Source organism: Crocodylus siamensis, chromosome 11 (assembly GCF_052110815.1).
Source record: "Crocodylus siamensis isolate JL-2025a chromosome 11, ASM5211081v1, whole genome shotgun sequence".
Taxonomy (NCBI): Eukaryota; Metazoa; Chordata; order Crocodylia; family Crocodylidae; genus Crocodylus; species Crocodylus siamensis.
In genome coordinates, this window is record NC_143405.1 from 25731472 (window position 1) to 25758283 (window position 26812).

Consider the following 26812-nt stretch of genomic DNA (forward strand, 5'->3'; position numbering starts at 1 on the left):
TCCTAGTTACTCCAAGGGATGCCCTGGTAAACAGAGTATCTCCTCTCCCTTGCTGCACCCACCCCTACCCTTTCAGCATACTTGCAGAACAAAGAATCACCCACAGACTGAATCCTGTTAAGTATGGTCTCAACAGAGACTCTAGATTCTTATCTCATCACAAAGACTATTTTGTATAACCCCTATGTCCCTGGGGAGGTAACTCCTTTGTTTATCCCTTTAGATGGCTTCAATCTACCTTTCCCTCTCTCAGCAATGCCCCCTCTTTTCCTTCCCCATCATTTGTATTTAAGTGACATTATTCCTTTCTATTTGGTACCCTTGATCTCTTCAAGGCCATTCATAGAATCTGACAAAATAGGTTGTAGCCTAGGGGTGGGCAATTATTTGGGCTGGAGGGCCACTTAAGGAGTGTTGATGAGCTGTTGTGGGCTGGAGGGGGTGGGTCCTGACCCAGCACAGCAGAGGGAAGGTATTGACTTGGCCCTGGCCCTGGCCCCAGCAATGGCTCCAGCCCCAGCCATGGCTCCAGCCCCATGCTCTCACCATCCCACATCTCGGCCACACACACCCATCCCAATCCCAGGCACTGCTCCCTAGCTGCCTGTGCCCCAACCCATCCACCCAGCTGAGCAGGCCCTATTTGCAGGGGTCCTGGGCTGGTTTCCATGTAGACCCCATCCCCCCACCTGCCTACTCCATGTGGTGCCCCCAGCAGTGGGGACAGGGTGGATGGGCTGGGGTACCCAGGCAGCAGGGCTTGGTCCAGCGGTGACAGAGACACTGGCAGCAGCAGCTAGAAGAAACCACTGCCGCCAGGGCTGCCGGGAAGCTAAATCCAGCTGCCGTGCCACCCCCACCCCACTGCACGCCTGCTGTGGGCTGAGCAGAATCCTCAGGCAGGCTGCATATAGCTCATGGGCTGTAGCTGGCCCATCCCTGTTGTCCATGCCTCTCTGAACAAGTTGGTCTATACAGTGCTATACTGCCTTGCCTTCTGCTTTATCAAGGCTCAGATAGATGAGTTCTACTTAACTGATTTTTCTGGACATGAGAAATTATCGTCTCAAGAAAGATACTGATTTAGTCTGGTGGGGAAATTGGTCTTTTTTAATGCTATTTACTATTTATCTCAATGTCTTTAATTACTCTTTTCTGCAAAATTTATTCTAAAGTCTTGCATAGCATTGAGGCCAGATTAATAGACTTGGAGATGCCTCTATCACTTTTTCCATCTTTCTTAACCACAAAGGATACATTTACTGTTCGTCTGTCATATAGGTACTACCCCTGACTTGATAGTTTTAACAAAAATCCTTGCTACTAGATTTGCCACTTCATATGTCACTTTTTTCAGCATAGTGGGATGGGGATTATCTGGTCCCCACAGCTTGAACGTAGTAAATTTTTAGGATTAGCTTCCACCTTGGATGTAGTCATTTCTATTTTTATACCCTCGCTTGCATTAGCCATCCTGCCTCTGCCTCCGTGTTCCACATCTTTACTACTGAAAACAGATGCACAGTGTTCATTTAGGTCTGAGGTCAGACCTAGATTGTTTTTAAAACAACTCCATCCTCACTGCACAGCAGTCCCACATCTTTCTTTCTTTGGTTTCTTTCTGTTTGTGTGGTTAACAAATTACCTAAGATCTTGGTCCATGCAATTCACTACAAGTGGCTGCCCTCTGCAAGATGCTCCCCATTGTCATCTGCCTCCCAACCACTGCCTGGAACAAATCTGCTCTGAGCTAAGCCCAGACCGGCATGCAGATAATTGCTTCTGGATCTGTGCAGTCCCACAAGCATGTTTGTAAGCAGGCACTTTTCAAGGTAGCAAGTGGCCATAAACTGCTTGGAGCTAGACTACAACATGGCCAGGGGATGCTTGTCTTAGTCTGCAGACAGCAATCCTGCCACTACAATGGTGCTTTTTAGTGACACACAGCCTTAGGAAGAAGTATCGTACAACGATGATTTTTCCAGGAGTGCCTATAAATAGCATACCCAGAAACTGCAGGAAGCAGGGTTTGAAGTAAATAGAAGTACAACCTGTTCTTGAAATCCAATTTGATGAGGTGAAATAAGAAGCACAAACCAGCCCATTTTTATGGGAGCCTCTGAGGACTGTTCCACAGGGGCAGTCAACAGCGAAGGCGCAGGCAGCACCAGCAAGATGGAAGTCGACTTGCTGCGGGTGGGGGGAAGATCTGTCAGAGCTGAGGTTTCACAATAATGCTCAGTTCAGAACACTCCATGGTGCCCATCTGGGTACTGAGAAGTGTCAGATACTCTGCTCTGGCCTGGCACAAACCCTGGCTTTGAAGGTAAGAGGCTAAGTCTTCAAGCAATGTGCACTAGCATCAACGAGCTAATGCCAGTGGACAGTGGGTATGAAGCTGGACAAGGAATGAGAGCACAGTGCAGTCTGATTTCTAGATAGGAAGCAAAACGCAAACAGCCCACATGAGATTCCTGATCACCCACACTGTGTGTGAATCAAAAGGTTGGAAATGTACTTCTCCAGAGCAGTGCTGCACAGATTCTTTTTTTAACTTGAACTGATGCTCAACAAACTGAGCAACCACATAATAAATAGTAAATTGCAGCTTGCTCACCATGGTCCTAGGTGAGTTAATAAGAGACTCTGGCCCACAATTCAAGCACGGCTCGTTTTGAAAGTTCTCTTTGACAGCTTGGTCCAAGCCCTTGTTATACACAGTCAAGTGCATTAGCAGAAAAGAAGTACAAAGGGCTAAAACCTTGATTAAAATAAGCCCCGCTAGACTGAAGTGAAGTGAAACATATAAAGCATTGTAAGATACCTTAGCGTACAGCACAATAGTTTGTTAGCTTCACTTGTTTCTATAGACAAAGCCACTGCTGCCAGCAACTAAGGAACTTCTTGAGCAAAGACAGCCTTGAAATAGTTTACAAAGAGAGCCTGTGTCAAGGAACTATAACAGAGGAAGCAGTGACAAGGGGCCCCATCCCAGGGGCAGTAGGACAGAGTGACAGAGTGGCTGCAACCTGTCTCCCTCTCCCTCCCACCCACAGACGTGCCACAACCACTTCTTGACGAACATCAGACAGAAACTTCTAGGTACAACGGAGCAGCACATTGGTTCTGTGCTCCAGGCACCAATGCAGAGCAGGTGTAGGAGACTTTTCTTGGGGTACCTTCATAAGTCTGTCAAGTTTCTACTGATCTAGGTCTTTGACTATCTGAGACAGGTTAGGAGATAACTGGCTGGGCAATGGCATTGCTGAGGAGGATTTGAGGGGTTATAATTGAGCTGCAACAGGGGAATTAGATGTAAGAGTTAGGAGGTGATAAAAGTATGCTACTCAGTGCCAGTTAGGCATTAGCTAGAGCAGTGGTTCTCAACCTTTGTTGTACCAGGACCCATTTGTAAACATCAGTGGCCAGCCTCGACCCAGTAAATAGTTAAAACAGAAAAACAGCCCTCTGGCCCTGCCAGTGCTCCTCACTCCTGAAGCTGGCAAGACCCTTGGCATTCCTTGATTGTCACCTCCCCCCGTCTCCCAGCCCTGCTGGTGCCACTCATTCCCAAACCACTGCCTCCCACCCCAGGTGGCAAGACTTGTTGCTGCCACCACCACTGCTAGTACTCCTGAGCCAGCTACACTGCCAGCAGTGCAAGGAGTAATGGATGAGGGGGCTCACTGCCCTCATTTCCTCCTGCCGCCAGCCGCTCAGGTGCTAAGCTGTGGCCCTGCACTGTCAACATTGCCAAGCTGCCCCTGCCACTCCTCTCAGGCCACCTGTGCTGTCCTCCACCCCACCTCCCCTCCAGGGTAGAGAGGCAACCTGAGGGGAGTGGCAGTGGTTCAACAGAGCCACAGCATGTGTGACTCCTCACACTGCTGGCAGTGCAGCTGGCAGCTGGCATGGGGGTCCCAGCAACAGCAGCAATGCTTCTCTGTTCTGCCCTCCCACGCTGGGTCATGCCTGCTAAGCTGCGGAGGTGACTCCTGCTCATGCCAGTTCAGCCAGGCCGCAGCCCCATTCCTGCTGTAGGCACACAAATCTGGGGGGGCATTGTCCCCCCACCCTCCCAACACATCACCTGTGCCCTCACCACCCCCAACACATTGTCTGTGCCCCCTTCCCCCCAGACTTACCTGTGGGGAGCTGTGGGAGCTGGTCTTCACACTGCCTGGCTGCTATGTGCGTGTGTGGGTGCGTGTGCGTGTGTGTGTGCATGTGTGCGTGTGTGTGTGTTTGTGTGCATACATGAATGTGACACCCCCTGCTTGACTACCCTCCTCCTGCTCCCTCCAGCCCCAAGTAGCATCTTGCAAGCTGAAGCTCTGCCAGCCTGCAAAGGGAAACCTGTGATTTCCCACATTTTTCTTCTTTAAAGGAGAATCCATTTTCAAAGTTTGTTCACAACCCTTTCATATATTCTTGTGATCCACTTTTGGGTTGTGATCTACGGGTTGAGAAACGCTGAACTAGAGTACTGTATGCAGTTCTGGGTTCTACATTTAAAGAAGGATGTAGAGAAGCTGGAGAGAATCTGGAGGCACTTGATAAGAATGCTAAAGGGGCTGAAAAGCAAGATATATAAGGAAATGTTGAGGGCCTTAGGTTTAGTTTGGAGACAAGGAGATTAAGGGGAGACATAAGAGCAGTTTTCAAATATTTGAAAGGCTGCTGTAGAGAACAGTTCTTCTCCCTTGCTGTAGAGAGCAGGACACAATACAGTGGTTTTAAATTGCAGAAAAGCAAGCCAAGATTAGATCTCAGGGGGAAAAAAACCTTCCTTTACTGTTAGAACAGTGAGGATGTGGAATAGACTGCCCAGGGAAGTTGTGTAATTTCCTGTATTGGAGATTTTCAGGAAGAGGCTGGTTAAGCATTTGATAGCCTAGTTTAGGAATAGCAGCCCTGAAATTGTGCAAGGGGTTAGTCCAGATGACCCATGGGGTCCCTTCCAACCCCCTGATTCAACAAGTCCATGAGCTGCCTTGGAGATGTAATGTTTACAGCAGTGACACATGTTAAGCATTGGGGCGTGGGCAGTCTAGCCTAGGTTAATTGCCCAAAATGCAAGTGTAGTCCAGACTGAATCCACAGGGAGCTGGGGTCCAGAGAAACTGGATTAGGAAGCTGTAGCTAAAGTCAGAACAAGCTGGGGACAAAGTCTAAAACTGGAGGCGGAGTAAGCCAAAGGTTAACTGGGATTGGAAGCTAAAAGCCAAAGTTGAAGGTCAAACCAGAACTATGATCAGGGCACCTGAATCAAGGAATGTCAAGGTTATTGCCAGCTTTGGGAGCCGGAGTCAGAACCAGGAGTCAAAACCAGAAGATCAGCAAGAAAACATGTGAAAGGTCAGGAGCAAGAACGTTCATCTTTACCCAGACAAGGAGCCTCCAGGTTGGGCCTGGCTTTTAAGGACTGGAGTAGGTGGGGCCTCTTATGGCTTCATGAGATAGCCATGGCTTCCCTGGCTGCCCCCCTCAGCCCAGCTGCGACCAGGGTGCTGCTCTGGGCTTGCTGCAGGTGGTATTTGTTCTAGGGATCATTTGTCCTGATCTCTTGATTGGGACTGGCTGGGTCCAGGGTTCTGGCTTGGCTTCATTACAACAGAGACTAGTCCCAAACAGGAAGATGGACTCCCAGGATCCTCCTGGGCCTGCTTCTGGGCTGGGGCTTGGGTTGGAGCCTTCTCTTCATCTTCCTGGTCTGTGCACCATCTCTGTTGGATGGAGCTGGGTCCATCCCAGGTCAGTGGCAAAGCAGGTGATCAGCAGTGCACCTCCACTCTGACAGTTTCACCGACACCCATCCTCTCTCTTACTCTTCTTCAAATTGGCCACAAGTTCTATGAGGCCTGTTCAGTCCCAGACCTAGGGTGTGCAGGACTGGTAGTGCCTGAAAATGTGCAGTTAAGGATTCCTGTTTTCACGGATGCAAGGCAGGAGACGATTGTGATCTCCTGTATCAGGGGCTTGATTGTCAGTTTCAGCGACAGACTCATGAGGTTGGCTCCCTTCCATTTAGCATACCCTAGAAACTTCTCCTGGGTCATCAGACTGTTTTAGGGTTTCCATCTCAGTTGGTGGTCAGGCAGCTAATGACAGCTAATGGCACTTTGCATTGTCTCTCCATATTAACATGGCCAGTCCCCTTCCACCTTCCCAGGCAACGAGGCACTTCCTGCTCACAACTGGCAGCTATCCCCACATGGACCTGCTGCAGGACCAAGGGAAATCATGCCTCGCTGGTCCCTCCCATCATCTGCATCATTGAATGATGCTGTAGTGACCCCTTGTTATTGCATAACTTCTTCTTCCCTCCTACTCACCTGTCATGCCTTGCTTTGTTTTAAAAAAAAAGGGGGTTGGGAGGCTGCCCTAGGCCAAGAGGAAATCTAGTCCATAGCCAAGTTATTTTCTGTTCAACCTACCAGGGCCCTTTTGGCTTTATTGGTACCTCTAGGCACTGGGTGCCTTAAGGGCTGTGTTCATGTTTTCTGACCGCCTGGCCATGTCCATACCACACAGGTGTTACAGGTTATTATCTCAATTGGGCAATTTTTGCCCCAGCTCAATGTTTAGCCCTTCAGGCCTCAAAGCATTTGTAGGAGCTTCAGCCTTCCTGGCCTTGGCTCCTTATGTCTAGCTGAGCCCCCTTGCCTGTCTGGGGACCTCAGCTTCCAGACCCCAGCCATGGTCTTCTGCCTGGGTCCTGCTCATGTTTCATGCTCTTTCCCTTCCTGGGCTCCTGTCTCTTGTGCACACCCTTCTTGGGCTTCAGTCTCTGGCTCTCGCCCTTTCTGAGCTCCGGCCTTGGCCCTCCCAGCCTCAGGCTGCCTTTATATTGTCCTGCCTGGCTCAGGACTTTGCCCTCTAGGCTTCAGCTGGCCTGAATTGTGCCTGGCCCTAGCAGAGCTCAGAACTTCCTGTGCCCCTTGGCCCTGCTGTAAATTGCACCCCTGGCCCTGGCAGGGATCCAAAGCTCAGTGTGCCCCTCAATGCACCCCAGTAGCCTCCTCTTTCCTTCTTGTAGCCACTGGTCCACCAGTCTAAACTACAACATAAAGGCCTTAACAACCGCCCCCACCCTCTCTGGGTAAACAAACACCATGAAACAAAGGTAAGCTGTGGCTTTAGTGAAAACCCCCACTCTGAGTAAACAAAGAAACACCAGGGTAGCCTTCATCTTGGGTTCTCACCTCTCTGCCTTCAGAGTGCTTCTGTTCCTGCAAGGGTCAGGCGGCTGCTCTCTCTGGAGAGCTTAGCTTCCTGTCAGGCCCCCTGCCTCCAAAGCATTTGTCTTATCTACTCCAGGCACTGCCTTATCTGAGTCAGGTGAATCGCGAGCTCACACAGGGTGTTGACAGACATGCAGGTCCCCTCTCTAACTCATGGCACTTAGAACAACCACCCTGACCCAACAGACATTCTCCTATTGGGTCAGAAGGGGTGGGGTGAGGCAAGTGGGGCCTATCTGCCTGTCCAGTGACTGGGGCTGGGCTGATACACCCTGATACACCCTGCCCCTGTTCCAGCTTGGGTGCTGTCTGCAGGAAGACCTGGGGGAGGGAGGAAGGGGCAGGGAGCTGTGGACTGTGGTTTGCCTGGCCTGAACTGAAGCAGCGGGGTAAGGGGAAGCCATGAGACAGGGGGCCTCCAATTCACCTGCTCCCCTTCCAGCTCAGGCTGGGCAAACCCTGGCCTGTAACTTCTCCTTCCCCCTCCCTTCCTGCAGACACATAAGCCCAGCCCCAATCATGCTGACAGTGACCCTCAGAAACACAAGTTCCCTAAGTTGCTTCACTTTGGAGTGACTTTATCTGATCCCTCATTAAATGGGGGTCAATTTGTTGCATGATCAGCCACTTTTAAAGCACTCAGTAGCCTTGCACATATATCATGGCAGGACTGAAGAGTGCTTTCAGGGGGCCAATCAAGAAAAATACATAAATGTCTGCCCCCATAGGCTAGTCAATTGTGTTCCCCCCCTCTTAGTAACAGGAGCCTCTGGCTCCCTGCTACAGGTGCCCACCTCCTATGGGGAGGACTCAGACCCACCTGGTTTTGCAGCATGGCTGCTTCTCTCTCCCAGTTTCCAACTACTGGTAGGACCAGACCCTCCCATCCCCCAAAGTTCTCTTGGTTTCCCAAAACACACTACTGGTGTCAGCCCATTACTCCCAGGGCTGTCCATGGGAGCAAAACTGCTTTCTTCCCTGTTTCAATTGCTGTCTGGATGGGACCCTTCCAACCCCTAAAGCTTCCCCATGTGTCCCATCATCTGCTTTCTCCTCACCTCATATTGCAGCATAGCAGCTATGGAAACAGAGCATCTCTTCCTTCAGCCCCATCTCCACCTGCTCAAGGGCCCCAGGACATGTAAGTTTCTTGGGGAAGGAAGCAGGGGAAAAACAGTGAGCTCTTTTAGCTAGATCAGGATTGTATTTGCAAAAGCAGAACTGGTAAAACAGAGTGTTTACAAAAGCCAGTGCCTAGTCCAGCATCACATACAACCACCCCCCAACACACACACACCTTTGGGTATCTATCTCCATGGCAAAGAGCCAAAAATGCAAACCACATGAGAATCCTACAGAACCACAGGGATGGAACAGCACTTCCACAAAACTGGACCTCACCCCTGCTCCTCTACCTCTCCCACCCTTGACTGCTGGGGATTCACAGAATGAGGGAAGGCCCTTAGACCTATGAGATTTTCTGTTTTCAGAAGCAATGGGTGAGTCTGTGGTATGTCCATCCAGTCATCCCTCCCCTGTAGTGACATTTTCAAATATACCAAGGAAAGGGCTGCAGCTAAGGACTTCTGGACTTTCACTGGGCATCCAGCAATGGAGCACTGAAGCTGAAGTAAGGAATCCTTTAAAGCCACAGTGGCCAAACCATGCCTTGTGAGCTGCAAGCAGCTTGCCAGCACAGTACTTGTGGCCCTCCAGAAATTGGCTGAAGTCCCACCCACTTCTCCCGGAGGTGGATCTGGTGAACAACACAACCTGGCACCTCCTACTGCTCCAGCTTTGGGAGCGTGCCCATGGGGAGTGTGCCCCAAGCCCACCCTCCCCACTCCTTTTCTCACTCAAGGACTGCTGGCTCAGGTGCCAAGCTGCCAGGGTGGGAGCTGCAGCTGCACTGCTTACCCCGGGGTGCGCTCCCTGGTAGTGCAGGGTGTAGGGGCAGTCACCTCCACTCCGGGTCACTCAGCATCCCTCCCCCCCCCCCGCGCCCCCGCCGCCCGCACTCTCCATCTCTTAAAATTTGGTGGAGGATCAGATGTGGTTCTCAGTGATGCAAAAAATTGCGGTCCGTTTCTTGGAGGCCACTAAAATCACAGACACACACTCATTAGATGGCACAAAAGGTGTATTTGCAAATAGGGTCAGAGCAGAGTCAAAAACTCAGATTACTCTGAATCCACCAAGGAATTTTTGCAGGCTGTATTTATCTTTTTCCTCCTGGGCACGTGTGCAGAAACAGGAACTCTTACAGCTCATTTCCGTTTCATACAAACATGCATGTGGTTACATCACTACATCCATCGCATGTACATTATAATTAACTACTTAAGTATGCAGGGCAGAGAGGTAAATATGCATCAGCTAATTGAGCATGCTCAGAAAGTTCTATAGGTCACCAAGAGTTTAAACCCCCCCACTTTCAAGGACACAGTCAGTTGAATTCCAGCTTCTGTAATCTGCATGAGAAAACCTAGGGAGAGGCTGGGGGAGAGTCTGCGATTTAAGAAAAACTGTGGCAAGGCTGGCCAAGGAAAAAAGTCCTTGGCAGTGTTTCTTTCTTATCAGGTGCGAGATGCAAGCTGTGCATTTCTAACAATACTCCATTTCTAACATCAGGGTGAGTAACTCTGGCCACCCTGCTTTAGAGGGTGGGTGTAGGGGCTTCAGCAGACACTGGCTAGCAAGAGGCAGGTACCCCAGGTTCAGGAGGAGGTGAGAGACATATGAGCAGAGATGAACTTGTCATTCCAGTAAGGAGTCTGTTGAGCGCCTTATTAACATCAAGTCACCAGGAGTGAGATGTTCAGACTCTTTCTGTGGTTCTCACACAGCTTTGCTTTAATGTTGAAAAACAATTTCCCTTTCTACATGATGGCCCCCTATGTGGCACTGTCCTGACTGGCAGGGTCCTCAGCACCGTGTTCTCCAGGATTTGGGGGGCAACTTTTATCTTCTACCCCTCTCCCCCGCAAAACCTAGGATAAGTCCCATGGCAACTCACATGAGGGGAATCTTTTCAAAGTTTCCTCTGTACCTTATGGTCACCAAAGGTATCCCCAGAGATCGCCAGAGCATGTGTACTTACCATCTCAGGAGCCTGGACCAAATGTAAAGAGGCTACTGCAATGAAATGCAAACAATTGCTTGGGAATTCATTACTAGTCCTCAAATCAGGTAAGTTGAACAAAGATTCCTTGTTTATTTATTGTCTTTCCAGGGCCAACACCTACAGCTGCAGCTGTTCCTACTGCTGCTGCTGTTGCTAAGGCCCCAAGGTTGCAGCCAAAGAACAGAGCTCAGTGAATTACTAGGCTGAGGAGGAGAAAGAAAGACAAAGAGGAGATACCTACAGACCAGCCTGAATGTTGGAGAGGAGAGCCGTGGCTACAGAGAACTAGCATCCTGGATGAAGTTCCATTAAGACTGCTGTACTGGTCTAGTCAGGAGGGGGCTATCTCAGACCTGGCCTGCAGGTATTTTCCAGGCTATGGAAATGTTGTTGGAGAACCTCTGCATGTGGAGGGACACACATGAAACTCTTATAGCCACCCTCAGCCAGCAGACAGAAAGTATCCTGTCCGTGTCCTATTCTGCTTCTCAAACCCTGGACTCCCCACCACTCTCAGGCCCAACCAACACCTCCCCCCCCGCCCCACACACAGTGACAGCTGTATACCCCCCAAGGTGCCCGAGGGAGGCAACAATTGGGTTCGTTGCCCGGTGTGCGTCGCGCCAAATAAACACACTGGGGGGAGAAGTAGACAGAGTTTATTTGAGCTCAAGTAAAAGGCACAGGGAGACTGTATTGTCTCAAATCCTGCACACTTAGCTCTGCAACAGTGTACTTTTATACCCCGGTCAATTCTCTGCAGTGATTTTCCACTAGTTGGCCTCCCTCTTCCTCCCCTTTCCCTCCTTCCTTCTCTCTCCGAGCGGTGCCCTTGCATTCCACAGATAACAGTTTCAGCTTGCCTGTTTTCCAGAAGGACAGGAGATTACAGGCACCAGAGAAAAGGTTACAAAGGTTGGGCAAGGGGGGGTCCTGGCTCGTCTGAGCCCAGAGCAGAAGGACTTGATCGACACTCGTGGTCTTCCATCCCTCTGAGTTACCTAGGGTTATGCCCAGTGACACCAACACTACCATCCAGGCCTAGGATCAAGCTTCCCACCAAGCTCTTGTCCTTGTCACCCCAGGCCAGGACTAGAGCAGGAGAGGGACTAGAACCCCTCCCCAAGCACACAACTTCATGCCCTGCACTGTCCTCCTCCTCTCAATCAAGCCACCCATATCTTTCAGTCTCAGGTTTTTCCATGTCTTGCTTACACTTTGCTCCTGCTGTACCAGCCATGTTGTGAGCAACTAAAGACCCTGTAGTCTCTTCTCCACTATGGACGGGACCTCTAGGACAGTGTTCTTCCAGAAAGACTCAAGGATATAGGGGTACAAGCACTTCCCTGGGCCTCCCAAGGTCTCTCCCAGTACTCATCTGGGAAGTGCCACAGTGTGGGACTCTTGCCCCTTCAATCTCTCTGCATAATGTGGCAGCATGTTGCCCTGTTGTTCAAAGCTCACAAGGAACCTTTCTCATTCCTGGGGATGCAGCAAGCCTGGACGATCCAGATGGACTACTATAGCTCATTCCTTCTGTGGGCTGTATAGTCAAAGGAATTATGGCAAAATAATCTTCTGGCTGGCACAGCTCACCCCCTGGATAGACAATTCAGCTTTGGATTTACCAACACTGAAGTGCTTGGCAAGGTGCTAAGATTATTGGGGGTGGCCAACTTTCAAATAGCAACACTTCTCCACACTCATGGATGCCCTCATGTCCATGGCTGGCTTCCAGAATGATATGACCAACTCAGTGGGACTACTCATAGGGATTACGATCTCATAGGGATAACAGAGACCTGGTGGGACTCCTCCTATGGCTGGACTACAGGTATAAATGGCTATATCCTATACCCGAGAGATCGTGCTGAAAAAATGGGTGGGAGTGTAGCTCTCTATGTGAAGGGGAGCTACATGTCCCTACAAGCTGAGATTGGCACCCACGGAGGATGACTGGAGACCGTCTGGGTTAGAATACAAGGGGAATGTGGTGAAGGGGATGCAATGGTAGGAGTCTACTACAGATCTCCAAATCAATGGAACAAGTGCTTGACCATGAATTCGCTAGGGAACTGGCCAAGGCTGCACACCTTTGGTGCATGATTGTCATGGGAGACTTCAACTACCTGGACATCTCATGGGAAGAGCACTCAGCCAAATCCAATTGGTCCCAAAGCTTTCTCACATGTGTGGATGAGCTCTACCTTTCTTAAGACGTTTATGCCTGTTATGTTTGTATTGATTTTTACTGTTTTATATTGTATTATATTGTATTCCTATCATTTTTGCATTGATTTTTATTGTTTCATATTAATATTGCATGGTTTAGGCCTGTGTCTGTAATGTCAAGTTTCTATTTTGTAATGTCAAGCCTCCATCTTGTGTCCCCTGCCCTATACAATATGTTGCAACTGTGACTCATATCTACCCCTTCTATGTAAATTAATTCCTGAATGAATGGTAATGAATGAGGGTGCTTGAGGCATAACGGTAGCAAGCCTCTACTGAATGACTAGTAACCACCAGATCATCAACTCAATGACCCGACAATTGCCTTGCATTGACTCACCCAGGAACTACAGACCTCACCCAGGAACAGAGACAAAACCCAGCATTTGAAAGATAAAGAACCTGCAGGAACCCCAAATTTGGAAGACAAAGACCCTACAGAAAACAGAAACCCCACCATTGTGTCCCACCAGACAATGAGGCCACCTGGATCTGCACATATGCATCTGAGAAGGACTGGCCCTTGCCTGGGTAGTCCTTCCCATAGGAGACACAGGTAGCCCACTCCTATAAAAGGGGTGGAGCACCGCTACACACCATCCCGTGCTGCCATGCAAGCACAGCCCTCCCAGTCATATGCAGAGGTGGCGGAAGCTCCTGCGCAGCAGCTGCCACTGCTCCTCAATCAGCTGCATTCCTCCCCAGCCCTGCTTTGCACCCTGCTGCTGGGAGTACACTGCTTCGCATCTGGCTGCTGGGGGTATACTGATCCAAAAAGGGTGAAAACCCCTGCTCTAGGGTTAGGGATTGACCAGAGCCTAAGCATGGCCTATGGGCTCTGAGCCTTCAGCACTCCCTACTAGCAACATATGCTAGGTGCAGCCTGGGGTTCATGGGAATCCCCTTTCCAGCACAGGCTGACTCTGTCCCTTCTACCAGCTCCAAAATTTTTCTGGGTGCCACTGGCCTCCTTTCTCTGCTACAGCTTCATCCAAGAACACTCTGTCTGGAGGCTCCACCCAAGATAGGCACCCCATTGTTCAGAGTATCACTGTGGCAAAAAGGAAGTCTGTAGCTTGCCCCAGGAGCGTCCTGGGGAAGAAGCCCTGGTCTTCCAGTGTCCAGCACAGCACTTGAACTGCAAAGCCACTCTGCTGCTCTTTGGTGATCTGGATCAGTGCGGGGCTGAGGCTGGTGTCCACAGTCTTCGAACTGAGCAGCATGCTGTGCTCTAAGCTGCTTGCAACACCATTGCTGTGACACTGACTGATTCTCACTAGGAGCTGACACTGTACCTCAAAGCCATTTAAAAGCCTTTAACACAGTACTGTAATCTTTAGCTCTCATGGAAAGCTGCCAATGTCATCCTTATTCATCACCCTCTACGTGGTACATTTATCACCCTGATGGTGCAGCGTGACTGCCCTCTGGCTCCCTGCAGTAACGCTGGGGAGATCCCTTCCAGGCTTTTACACAGATAACTGGTGGGGATCAAAGCTGCTCCTGGAAGGTGCAGCCTGTGCTACTTGAGCTGAAGGGCAAGTGTGCTACCAGCTAACAGTTGGAAACTGAAAGAGACGGCTGGTGGAGACAAGCTCCTACAGCAGGGGCGGGCAAAAAGCAGCCCGGGGGTCAGATGCAGCCTGCCAGGCCATTCTATCTGGTCCGCGAGGCCCCTAAAAGATTTAGAAAATGAATATTTATCTACCCCTGGCTGCCTGTCATGCAGCCCTCGATGGCTTGCCAAAACTAAGGAGCCCTCTGCCTGAAATAATTGCCTGCCCGTGTCCTAGAGGAAGAGCTGCTCCTTGCAGGAGGCCCACTCTGTCCCTAGCGTGTGGAACAAGCATAGAGCAGCCAAGAGCCCTTCCCAAAGCCCCATGTGGCTTCTCCACCAGCAAGCTGATATAATGACCTCTGAGCATTGGCTGGGAGCAGATCCCCCTGAGGAGTATGGAAGCCACACCTCACGGCAGAGAAGGCTGCAGTATGTCTACAGGGACAAGAGTCTGGGAGAGTGCTCATGGCTGCCATAACAAACCCAAGCCTCACGTTTCTAGGCTGAAAATAGCAGGTGCCCTTTAAAAGTGCAAGATGGGGCAGAACACTGAACAAGTGCCAGACCCTGCCTGCCCCTCTTATCCAGCTGACAGCCTGTAGTGCCTCACTTGCTTGACCTCTTTTTCCAGTCCTGCCTTTCCTTGTGGGGTCCTTCCCCTTGCTCTCATATGACCCCAGGTTTCTATCCCACACAGTAACTCCCCAGATCTGCTTCCCCACACAGGGATCCTCAGATCCCCTGCACCCAAAGCCCAAGGATCATGTTGCAGGCTTGGCATGAAAGGGTAGGAGTAATTTAATTAGGCGATAAAAGTAATGGGCTCCGTAGCTCAGTCAAAGAAAAGTCATTAACTCCCTCTCCAGCGCACTCTGTGCCCAGCCTCAGCCAGGCTCATTAGGTGAACAGCAGCAAGCAGAGGCTGTAATTAGCCTGCTTCAGTAGCAGATGAAGACAGGCAGGGCTGTGCCCTGATTAGGCAAAGGGAGCAAAAGCCCAGTGTGCCCAGAGGTGTGTGTGTGTGACAGTGCTGGGTGGTGAGCGGCAGGGAGGATCTGTGAGTGGGAGAGAGTGTGAGTCTGTGTGTAGGTGAGGATGTGTGTATGAGAGAGACAAATATGTAGCAGGGGCTGTGTGAGTCTACGTAGTCGTGTCTGTTAACAGTGACAGTTAGATTGTTGTGGAGGGCGATTGTGAAATTTTTCATGTTTCTTTTTCTACTAGCAGTTCATATCCTGTCTACCCTTTCTGTCTTGGAAGACTCTATGGTCCACAGAGCTGCACATCCCATGGGCTGCAGACCCCTGAGCTGCATACAACATGGGCCACAGACCCTTCCAGGGTGTGCACCCCTGCCCTGTGGGCAGCCTGCTCCCTCCCTTGCTGTGCCAGCAGCATTGAATCATCTCGGGGCTCCCTCCCACTGCACCAGTCCGCTCTTAGGAATGGGGGGCAGGAAGCAGAAGCTAGAGAGGTGGGGTGCCCAGAGACCCCAGCCAGGCAGGAGCCCACACACTACAGTTAACATCTGCTGGGCCTCGAGTTAACCCTTCACAGGCTGCACGTGGCCTGCATGTCATCAGTTGAACAGTCCTGGCTCTTGATATCATAGGCACCAAAGAAAATAAGTTGTTTAACAGAAAAGGGAAGTAGTTTCTAAGTGGAGGAACAACCAGCCAACCAGTGCAAATGGACTCCACTGCTGCTGCTGGTGGAACTGCTTGGCTCCCCCAGCTCCTCATTTCCCTGCTTCAGTGCTCTAGGCAGTGGGTACAGAGGTGCCAGGGGGCAGGGAGAAGCTGCAGCTGGGTGGGGGTCAAGGCCCATGTCTAGCAGGGATGATGGGAGTGCAGAGCCTGGGTCAGCTCAGTTCCATCACATGGGGCTCCCTGTGGCTCACATGCAGATCCCACCAGGGGAAGTCTTGCATGCTGGAGCTGATGGCCTTTGCTGCTCCCTGCTACTACATGCAGTTCCTTGGACTCTGGCAGAAATGGTGGGAAGCCCTGCACGATGGTGCCTGTCCAGCTTGGTCCCGCTCCCTGCTTCCTGGTGGAGTCCTGGAAGCTGCATATAGTGGCAGGGAGCAGAGCCAGGCTGCTGGGTATGCAGGCAGTCCTAAATGGACTGTGGGTATGAACAGATGTTCCATTTGTCCCAGGAGCAGTTGTGCCTGTGTTTGTCCTGGAACAGAAGTCACAAGACTGACCTGTACACAAGTCACCCTTCCAGTCGGGGTTTAGTGAACAGCTGAATGCACTGCTGCTTTTCTAACATTCATCCAGTGATGCATTCCTGGGACACCAGTTCACATGCACTGTGAGATATTCTGGGACAAACTGTTAGCAGAGGTTGTCCTGCAAACCTTTTCAGGAACTGCCCTGGAACAATGGAAATGGACATCTGATAGGTCCCAAATTGTTCCAGCAGAAAATGGATTCTCCCAGGGCAAATCAGACGTCTGTTCATTGCCTGTGACTATAGTGGTGTGAGACCAATTCATACCAGTTGAGGATAGTTTCATAGTTGGTAGGGTTGGAAGGGACCTGAGCAGATCATCAAGTCCAACCCCCCGCCATGGTAGGAAAGAGTATTGGGGTCAAACGACCCCAGCTAGGTGATTATCCAGCCTCCTTTTGAAGACCCCCAGGGTAGGAGCGAGCACTACTTCCCTTGGAAGTTGGTTCCAGATCCCAGCTGCCCTGACAGTGAAGTAGCCCCTCCTGATGTTTAGCCTCAGTCAACTTATGGCTGTTATTCCTTGTTACTCCCGGTAGTGCTCAGGGGAACAGGGACTCTCCCATAGCCTGCTAGTCCCCCTTGCCCAGTTTGCAGACGGCCACCAGATCCTTCTCTTGTGGAGGCTGAACAGTGGCACTCCAGCACCTTCCAAGGTAGGCATTGTGGGGGTTTTCGGCACTCCGGCCAAAAAACATTGCCTACCCCTGACCTAAAGTATAGCACTTGGAGCAGCAGATACCTCATGCAGAAAGTAACCTGGAGGAGGTGAAGAGAGGGAGAAATCTACTTGCGGATATTGGCAGAGATAAGGGAGTAGAAACATACTATCATAGAAGCACTGGTAGGCAAGGCAGGAAGAGCTGGGGGAACCTCAGAACAATATGAAAGAACAAGGCAATTAGGCAAGACAATGTCAGCTGAAATTCAACATGCATATGAGGCAATGCACTTGGATGGAGAAAGTGAGACCCCACAAGTAGCTGACAGTACACGTGGTGCATGCTCTGTCTTTGTTTCCAGCTCAGAGAAGGTACCTCCCGGTGGCTGCAACAGTCCCCAGTCCTGGGCACTTGTGCACCCAAAGCACTCAGTTCCCCGCTCGTTGGGTATAAATTTTATTTCTGCCTCTTTTGTAATTAATGTGAATCTATACGGGGCTTTGGGGCATGTGGATGTCTAGACACATACAGGGCTGTGGGCAGGGGTGTATATGGGGACCTGCTTTGGGAGCTGGAATGTACAAACTGAGATCTGAGAATCCAGCCCTGCTCCAGGAGATGCAGTTTTATTGGTTTTTCTCTGGCTTTTGCTGATGTACATCAGCTCCTTCAGCTGCCCCCAAGGGCTCTGCTACATCCAGCACAGTCCTCGCCCAGGAGCCTTGTGCTACCGAAGCACAGAATGTTCTCAGCTCAGGTCAGCTGGTTACATTTTGGAGGCTTCATTGCCAGGATATGCAGCTGTTGAATGCACAGAAGATGCGCGGAGGGCACCTATACATGTACTGGATGTGTGGTCTGACACATGCTAATTAGCATACATCAGAGCAGACTTGATTAATCACCTCAGTGCCTTTGCATCATGTGCATTCAGTGTTTCCAATTTCAAAATGGCAGCAGGGGCACTTTAACTAAAGCTCATCAAATGAGCTTTAGGGCAGAGACAGAAGTGCAGCTCCCACAGCTTCTGGTTCAGTGGAGATCCTTTTCACCCTGACTCACCACCCAGCCTGTTACCCACACAACCTGGGTCAGATTTCCCATGGGGAGTTCACTGCCATTTGGCTGTGCTGGGCCAGACTAAGACAGATCCAGCGGGGATGAGGATTTGGTTCCAGGGGAGAGGGACATCTAGCTGCTGGCTGGGAGCCTGTAGTGGGTTTCCCTAGTAATGGCCTCTCCTCCCCCTCAGCCTGGTGCTGTTTTCAGAATGGGAAGGGGAAAGGGGGCAGAAGAGGCTCATTCTCTCCATCCAGCCACCTCAGGGGGGCTCCAATACACTCACCCCACCCTCCAGCGGGGGCTGAAAACCCCCCAGACTGAACTCCCTCTGCTCCCGTTCCCCTTCCCATTCTGAAAACAGCCACTGGCTTGGAGGCAGTGCAGCCACAAGGTACAGAAAACACTCTGTTTTGAAACATCTTCATCTCACCCATCATGCAATAATGATTCAGATTTTTGCTTGATTGGCCATTTTTGAAGCAGTCTGCAGCCATGCACTTGTGTTTGGTCATGGCTATAGACTGATTTCTGTGGCCAGATTTCATAAAAAAATGTCACTTCTGTCTGTGCCTTCTATTCAAGTGCCCCCACCACCATTTTGAAGCATGGGACACTGAATACATGTGAAGATGTGGGCACTTCCATTATAGCGGCTCTTGAAGACGCTCAAAATAAAGCACACTCCACCCCTCACCCCAGAGCATGGGTAAAGATGTGCTCCTGCTCACCCTCCAGCTCCCTGAAATGTGTCCAGTGACCATGTGGCCAGGTCATGGGAACATGACAGCAGGCAAAGCTGACAGATGTCAGAGTTTGATAGGTCCTCTGTGAAGCACAGCTGATTCCCTAGGGCCATCAGTGACCTGCTGCCTTGGAGGTAGCAGATCTGGGCAAATCCTTATCGCCACTGGATCTGTCTTAGTCTGGCCCAGCACAGCCAAATGGCAGTGAACTCCCCATGGGAAATCTGACCCAGGTTGTGTGGGTAACAGGCTGGGTGGTGAGTCAGAGTGAAAAGGATCTCCACTGAACCAGAGGCGAGAGAAAATATCCCAGATGCCCCAGGGCTACCCTGACTCATACCAACTGCCCAGACCAGGAATTCAAGCAGGATGACAAAGGCTTCAAGCAGGATGACAAAGTAGAGGAAGTGAGAGGACCCACTGGCTGAGATTTCATGGGGTGGGGTGGACAGTCAGCCCAGGTTCCTCTTCCCCTTGAGAGAGTCAGGTGGCAGGCACAAACTGTTAGCCCCAGTCTAGCCCTGACCCAGCCTGGGGCCCTGGCAGGATGACATTGCCAGAGAAGACCTGTTTCCAGAGTGGTTGTGAGAAAGTGGTTTGCATCTGTGCTATCTCATAGCTCAGGAAAAAGCAGGGAGACTTCTTGCTCTCAAAAGGACCACCAAATTGCCTGATGAGCCCTGGCTTTCATAGATTTCATAGATTTCATAGACATTAGGGCTGCAAGGGACCTCGGGAGATCATCGAGTCCAGCCCCCTGCCCAAAGGGCAGGAAGTCAGCTGGGGTCATAGGATCCCAGCAAGATAAGCATCCAATTTACTCTTGAAGGTGTTCAGTGTAGGTGCTTGAACCACCTCCGCTGGCAGACTGTTCCAGACCTTGGGGGGCTCGGACAGTAAAGAAATTCTTCCTTATGTCCAGCCTGAAACGGTCTTGCAGGAGTCTGTGACCGTTCGACCTAGTCATCCCTTGGGGCGCTCTGGTGAACAAATGTTCCCCCAGATCCTGGTGGTCATCCCTGATAAACTTATAGGTGGCCATCAGATCACCCCTGAGCCGGCACTTTTCCAGGCTAAAGAGTCCCATGGCTCTCAGCCTATCATCATAAGATCTGTTTTCCTGACCTCTGATCATGCGCGTGGCTCTCCTCTGGACTCTCTCAAGCTTCTCCACATCCTTTTTGAATTGTGGAGCCCAAAACTGGACGCAGTACTCCAGCTGCGGCCTCACCAAGGCCGAGTACAAGGGGAGAATGACGTCCCGGGATTTGCTCGAGAAGCATCTATGGATGCAAGCCAGCGTTTTGGTCGCTTTATTAGCTGCAGCATCGCATTGCAGGCTCATGTTCGTCTTGTGGTCGATGATGACCCCCAAGTCTCTTTCTTCTGTAGTGCTATCCAACGTAGCACTGCCGAGCCTATAAGGAAGCTGCAGATTTTTCCTCCCACGGTGGAGAACCTTGCATTTTTCGGTGTTAAACACCATGAGGTTCTCGTCTGCCATTTGCTGAGCTTGTCCAGGTCAGCCTGGATCACCCGCCTATCTTCTGGCGTGGATGCTTTGCCCCAAAGTTTGGTGTCATCGGCAAACTTGGCCAGTCCACTCCTGACTCCAATGTCCACGTCATTAATGAAGATGTTGAACAGTATGGATCCAAGGACAGAGCCTTGATGGACCCCACTGGTCACAGGGCACCACGATGAGTGACTGCCATCGATTACAACCCTCTGGGTCCGACCACGGAGCCAGTTTCCCAGCCAGCGGATCGTGGTGGAGCCAAGGCCACAGCTGGCCAGTTTGGCCAAGAGGTGATCATGGGACACCAGATCAAAAGCTTTTTTGAAGTCAAGATATATGACATCAATCTCTTCTCCCTTGTCCAGGTGATAGGTCACCTGGTCGTAGAAGGAAATGAGATTGGTCAAACAAGACCTACCCGCAACAAACCCGTGCTGGCTATCCCTTAGGATGTTAGCCTGGGCCAGTCCATCAAGGATGGCCTCCTTAATAAACTTTTCTAAGATCTTCCCTAGGCTAGAAGTCAAGCTAATGGGCCTGTAGTTAGCCGGATCCACTCTCCTCCTTAACATCATGAAGCCCTGATAAGTTTCATGAATCTTCTTTAGGATTTTCTGGCATAGAATGGAAGTATCAGGACTCTGTTGTGGAACATGACTAAATCCCTAACAACATGGAGATTGAGTTTTTCTTGTTGGTACCTTGCTAGCTCTCAGTCTTTGAATCTTACTTGAGTCTATTCTTCTGAGGTAGGGGTGGGCAATTATTTCAGCTGCAGGGCCACTTAATGAGTTTTAGTGAGCTGTCAAGGGCCACAAGGGTAGCCCTGCTCCTTGACAGGTGCCCCATCCCTTGGTTGTCATCTTGAGACTGGAAGTCCTGCCCCTAACCCTTGATCTTTGCCACCAGAAATCCCTTCCCTTGCCTCCAGAAGTACTACTTTTGGGAGGGCGGGGGAGTTGCCATTTTGGAAATGGAAAAAAATCATAAGCTAAAAATCAAACATCTACAATAATATATTTTAATTTTAATACATGTGTTTATGTAGTGTATATAGAGATCATTGCATAATAACTCAAAAAAAAGTCTTATTCTTGTATATTGTGTGTGGGGGTGCATGTGTGTGGGGGTGTGTGGGATTTATGGGAGAATGTGTGGGGTGATGTAAGGGAGGGTGTGGGTGTGGGGGGTGTGCCTCCCTTCATACACGTCCTCCCCGTAGCACACAGCCCCTGCCACCAGTGGAAGCAGCAGCAGCAAGTGGCAGCTCTTCAGGTGCTCATGACTGTGAGGGGAGAACCCCACACGATGGAGCCAGCAGCCTGGCCCCCCTCCCTCCTGACACGTGCTGCTTCTGGGACTTCTCCGGGAAGCTGGGAGCAGGACCACGCTGGCCAGGCACCATCATGCAGGGCTTCCCACCATTTCTGACAGAGTCCCAGGAACTGTATGTGGTAGCAGGGAGCAGCAAAGTCCATCGACCCCATCATGCAAGGTTTCCCCTGGTGGGATCTGCATGTGAGCCATGGGAAGCCCCGTGTGATGGAACTGGGCCGACCCAGGCTCTGCACTCCCATCTAGGGTTACCATATGTCCAGGTTTTCCTAGACATTAGGGCTGTGTGAAGCTTTGGGCGGTGATTCAATTCAGAGGAGATTCAGCCCAATTCAGTGGCCGAATCTCCAAATCCAAATTGTATCGGGGACCAATTTAAAGGTCTGAATTGATTCAAAGCTCTATCTTTTCCAAAGATTCAGAGAGCTTTGATGATTTGGACAGTCCCCACCTGCTGCAGTAGGGAGCTGCAGCCACTCTGAGCTGGTAAGTACTAGGGGGCTGGAGGAGGGGGGACGGGGAACCATGGGAAGACCCCTGCCAGCCCCCACAATCTCCCCCAGCCCCCTTGATTCCTGCCTTCTCCCCCAGCCCCCGCCATGGCTGCCCCTGCCTGCCCCGACTCAGTACTTAAAAAAAAAGCCCTGGTGCTCACTGGGTGCTGCTGGGTGGGCGGCAATCCTGAATGCCCCCACTCCCCCACGCTGCATGGGGGGCTCTGCACGAGCCCTCTCAACCCCCTGCCCTGCTCCCCCGGTCCCCCCACAGTTGCGCCCAAGTGCTGGGAGCTGGGGTGGGCAGAGCAGCCATTGCTGAGCTGGGAGAGGGGCGGGAGATGGGCCTAGCCTGACTGATTCAGAGATTTGGCTGCTGCTGAATCTCCAAATCAGACTGGGCCAGATCGAATCAGGACACTGATTCGAATCACTGAATCAAATCACTGTCCCCCGAATCGGCCGAATCCGAATCTGAAGCGAATACTAGCCACTTTGCACAGGCCTACTAGGCATGTCCTCTTTTCTGGGCCCCTGTGCTGCGTCTGGGCAGGTTTTTTAAATGCAGGCAAAATGTCCAGGATTTCCTCCCCTGGTCCATTTTCAACATGGCCACCACTAGGTAGAATGACATTTCCCAGAATTCCTAGCACGTGCATATGTACCTGTGCGATCGGGAGCTGAATTCAGGACCCGAGTTTTCAGTTTATTGTGGAAAAATACAGAAGAGGCAGCACTACTTCAGCAAAGGAGGCAGGGGGCAGGGGTCATGTTTGTCTGTGCCTGCATTCAGATGTGGATGTCTGAATGCAGATGCGGACAACCAGGCATGGTATGGGAGCTCCCCCAGACGAGCACCTGGAAAGACGTAAGCTGGAAGGTGGGGGTTTTGGATTGTCCGGGGTCCCCAGACTGGGGTGAGGGGCTGTGTGTGTGTGTGCATGTGTGTGTGTGGCAGGGCACTGGAGCTGCACCTGCAGCGGCAGGGCATGGGGGCTGGAGGGAGGGGCACCAGCAGAGCCTAGAGGGAAGAGCCAGGGAACTGGGACTGAGGGGACCTGGCAGGGTCTTGAGGAGGCAGGGGGCTGTGGGTGGCAGCTGAGGGTTACCAGCAGAGCCCAGAGTGGGGTGGCGAATTTGAATTGGGACTGAAGGGCACCACTATGGGCAGGGGCAGGGCACTGGTTTATCACTCAGGACTGCTCAGTGCTACAAACCAGCAGGGGGGACACAGCAGCAGGTGGACTCACATCCTGTTGAGCAAAGAAGGCGGGGAAGCTCTCATTTTCTGTTTAAAAAAAAGTAAAACTTATAGGCATTTAGAATCTATTTTATTATAATAACTGAGGCACTAGTAGACTTCCAAATTGCTTTAAAATTATAAATAAATCAATAAAACATTGTGTTAAATTGACAACAAAATATATATACTAGCAAATTACCCATCAAGAATGACAGGGGAGGGGTGGGGGAGAGACAGAGGCCTGCATCCCTTTTCTCCTCCCAACGTCAGGCTGGGGCTGGGGCCAGGACTGCTCCCCTCCCCCTGCTGCTTCGGGCAGTGGCTGTGACTGGGACATGGGCCATTTCCCCCCTCCCCTGCTGCTTTGGGCCAGGGCCAGGGCTGGAGCCTGAGCTGTTCCCCACGCCTCTTTGGGCGAGGGCTATGGATGGAGCCTGGGGCGCTCCCAGCCTCCTCCCCACCGCTTCAGGCCAGGGCTGTTCCCCCTTCCCCGCCCCTGCTTTGGGCCGGGGCCTGGGCTGCTCCCTGTCCCCCCGCCCCCACCGCTGCTTCGGGCTGGGGCCAGGGCCGTTCCCTGCCTGCCCCCTCTGCTTTGGGCTGAGGCCAGGGCCACCCCTGCCACTTCGGGCTGGGGCCAAGGCCTGGGCCATTCTCTGGCTCCCCCCACTGCTTTAGGTCGGGGCCATTCCCCACCTCCCCCCGCCACTTCGGGTCAGAGCTGGGGCCAGGGCCGCTTCCTGCCTCCCTCTTGCTGCTTCAGGCCAGGGCCCGCTACCGCGGCTGCGACTACAGTGGCAGCAGGGCACAGCCACCAATAACCCCCCCTCTCCTTCCTGCTCCTCTCCCTCCCTCCCTTCTATGTTTCCCGCTACTTCCCCTCCCTGCCAGCTGTTGTTGGGGGCATGGGCGCTGGCCCCTGGCTCCAAGGAGCAGACCCAGCTCCATCCCTCTGCTATGATGGTGCTCTGGTCCCCACCACCCCCCTCCCCTCCAGCCCCTCAGTCCCCACCATCAGGGTGGCACTCCGCTGTCTGTCCCTGTCTATGTAGTGCACTCTGATCGGCTGCCGAGACAGCTGTCAGAGTGCAAATAAAGCATTACGGACAGATAAACAGACGGACTTAGGCTTTTATAATATTAGAATATATATATTCTCATATTATATGTATTACTCTGTGTGTGTGTGTGTGTATGTGTATAGTGGTGTTTCAATTTAATCCCCCAAAAATGTGGGTTTGGGGTTTTTTAATCAGTGAATTCAGATTTTTTATCAGAGAATTTGCAATTGGAAATATGGTAACCCTATTTTCATGGCTACTTGATGAGCAATTGACAATTGCTGAGAAAGATCAACTCTACAGAGAAGTATGCATGGACATGACCGGAAGAAGCACAGGGGAGGACTGACAGTATGTAAAAAAGTACATTTTAAAATTTCTTTCCATTTATTTTTGTTTCTCATTAAATTTCTGAGGCAATAACATTGTTTGTTATTTACTGTAACAGTTAGAAACGCCCCCTCCCCCCAACAATCATCCTCTGCCCTCCTTTCTTCCCCCACGCCTCCACCCCCCCAACAGGTGTCCTCTTTTTTGGAACTGGAAATATAGTAACCCCACTCCCATTACCCTCACTAGACATGGGCCCTGGCCCCTACCCAGATGCAGCTTCTCCCCACCCCCTGGTACTTCCCTACCTGCTGCCTAGAGCACTGCAGCAGGGTGGTGAGGAGCTGCTGGGGAAGTTTCGCCAGGAGCAGCAGCAGTGGCCCTGCCTAGAAGCTGTGTGCTGGCCAGGGCTGGGGCTGGGGCTCTCAAGGATGGGAGTGCAGCATGCTGTCCTGGCAAGAGTGGGCAGGCAGCCATGGGCTGGGTGGGATACAATTAATTGGTGGGCACCTGCCTGCGGGCCAGATGAAATCACCTGGCAGGCCAGATTCATCCTGCGGGACATATTTTGCCCATCCGTGTTCTAAGGAATACTTCTTTATTTTTTGACAGAAAGGATCAGCTTCTTGAGCTTCCTGGATCCTCGTCTGTGACGAAACAGATATGGGTATTAGGGCTGTGCAAAATGGCACCGTTCCGTTTTGCCTTGAGTTTTGAGGTTTGGACAGAACAGCATTTCATATTGAACCTCATTTCAATTCGAAACAGCTGTTCTGTTTTGCTTCATCAAAACAGTAAGGCTGTTTCAACTCTGTTTCGATCTTTCGCTAGATCGGCCAGGGACAGGGACTCAGCCCAGCGATCTAGCACCAGTGATGGGAAGTCAGCCTAGCTGGAATGACTTCCCATCCCCAGCGCTATGGTCGAACGTTTTGACTAGCCTTGTTTTGTTTCGAGGCTGTTTCGACACCCTTTGTTTCATTTCAATTTTTCTGTTTCAACCTCGAAATGAGTCAAAACAGTGTCAAAACTAAATGGCTGGTGAAATTTCGCACAGCCCTAATGGGTATCCCCTCTGCAATAGGTTCACCTAAACAGTGAAATCTCGCTCTTGGCAGAGTTCTTCCAGAGACAGTGGTGTCTGTAATGGTGCCCTGGAAAGAGTATCGGCTGTCTGTATCCCTTTTCCAGGTATGTGTACAATATTGTAGGTAAAGCACAGCATCCTGAGGTGAAATCTATGGATTCTCAGTGGGAGTTTATTGAGAAGTTTGTCTCCTAACAGGGGCACAAGTGGCTTATGATCCATTTGTAAAGTAAAATTTAGGCCTACAAGGAAAGTTCTGAGTCACTCACATGTCCCTGTAACTGCTAGTGATTTTTTTATTTATGCATATTGAATTCCAGGCGGAACAAGTGCTCTTGGCAGAAAGGCAATAGAGCCCCAATGGCCAGCTTCTTGACAGTGTTGTAACACTGCTCCAAGTCCACAGGATGAAGCATTTGCTGCTATACATGTTTCTCATGCAAAATCATTTGGGCTAGCATCAGGGATGAGCTGAGTATTGATTTGATCCCACTGAGGGCTGACCATTGTAGTACACTCCAGAGCCCTATGTTCTTGTCACTTAAAAGGTCTTTTACAGGTTTTGTTATTTTTGCCAGGTCTGGCACAAAAAGGCCCAAGTATGTGGCCATTCCTAAAAATCTGTGTAATTCTGGGACATCTTTGGGTTCTGGTAACCCCTTAATAGCTGCAACTTTTGCTGGATCTGGTTGGATTCTTTGTGGTGTAATCCAGTGTCCCACAAACATGAGTTGAGAGGTAGCAAAAGTATACGTTTCATTAAGTTTAATTCTGGCTTTTGGGAGTTTTCTGTGTTGCATCCAATCTTTTAAACGTCATCGGCATGACAAAGAACACCTTCTAGGCCATCCAGTATCTGTGACATCTAAAGCTGAAATAATAC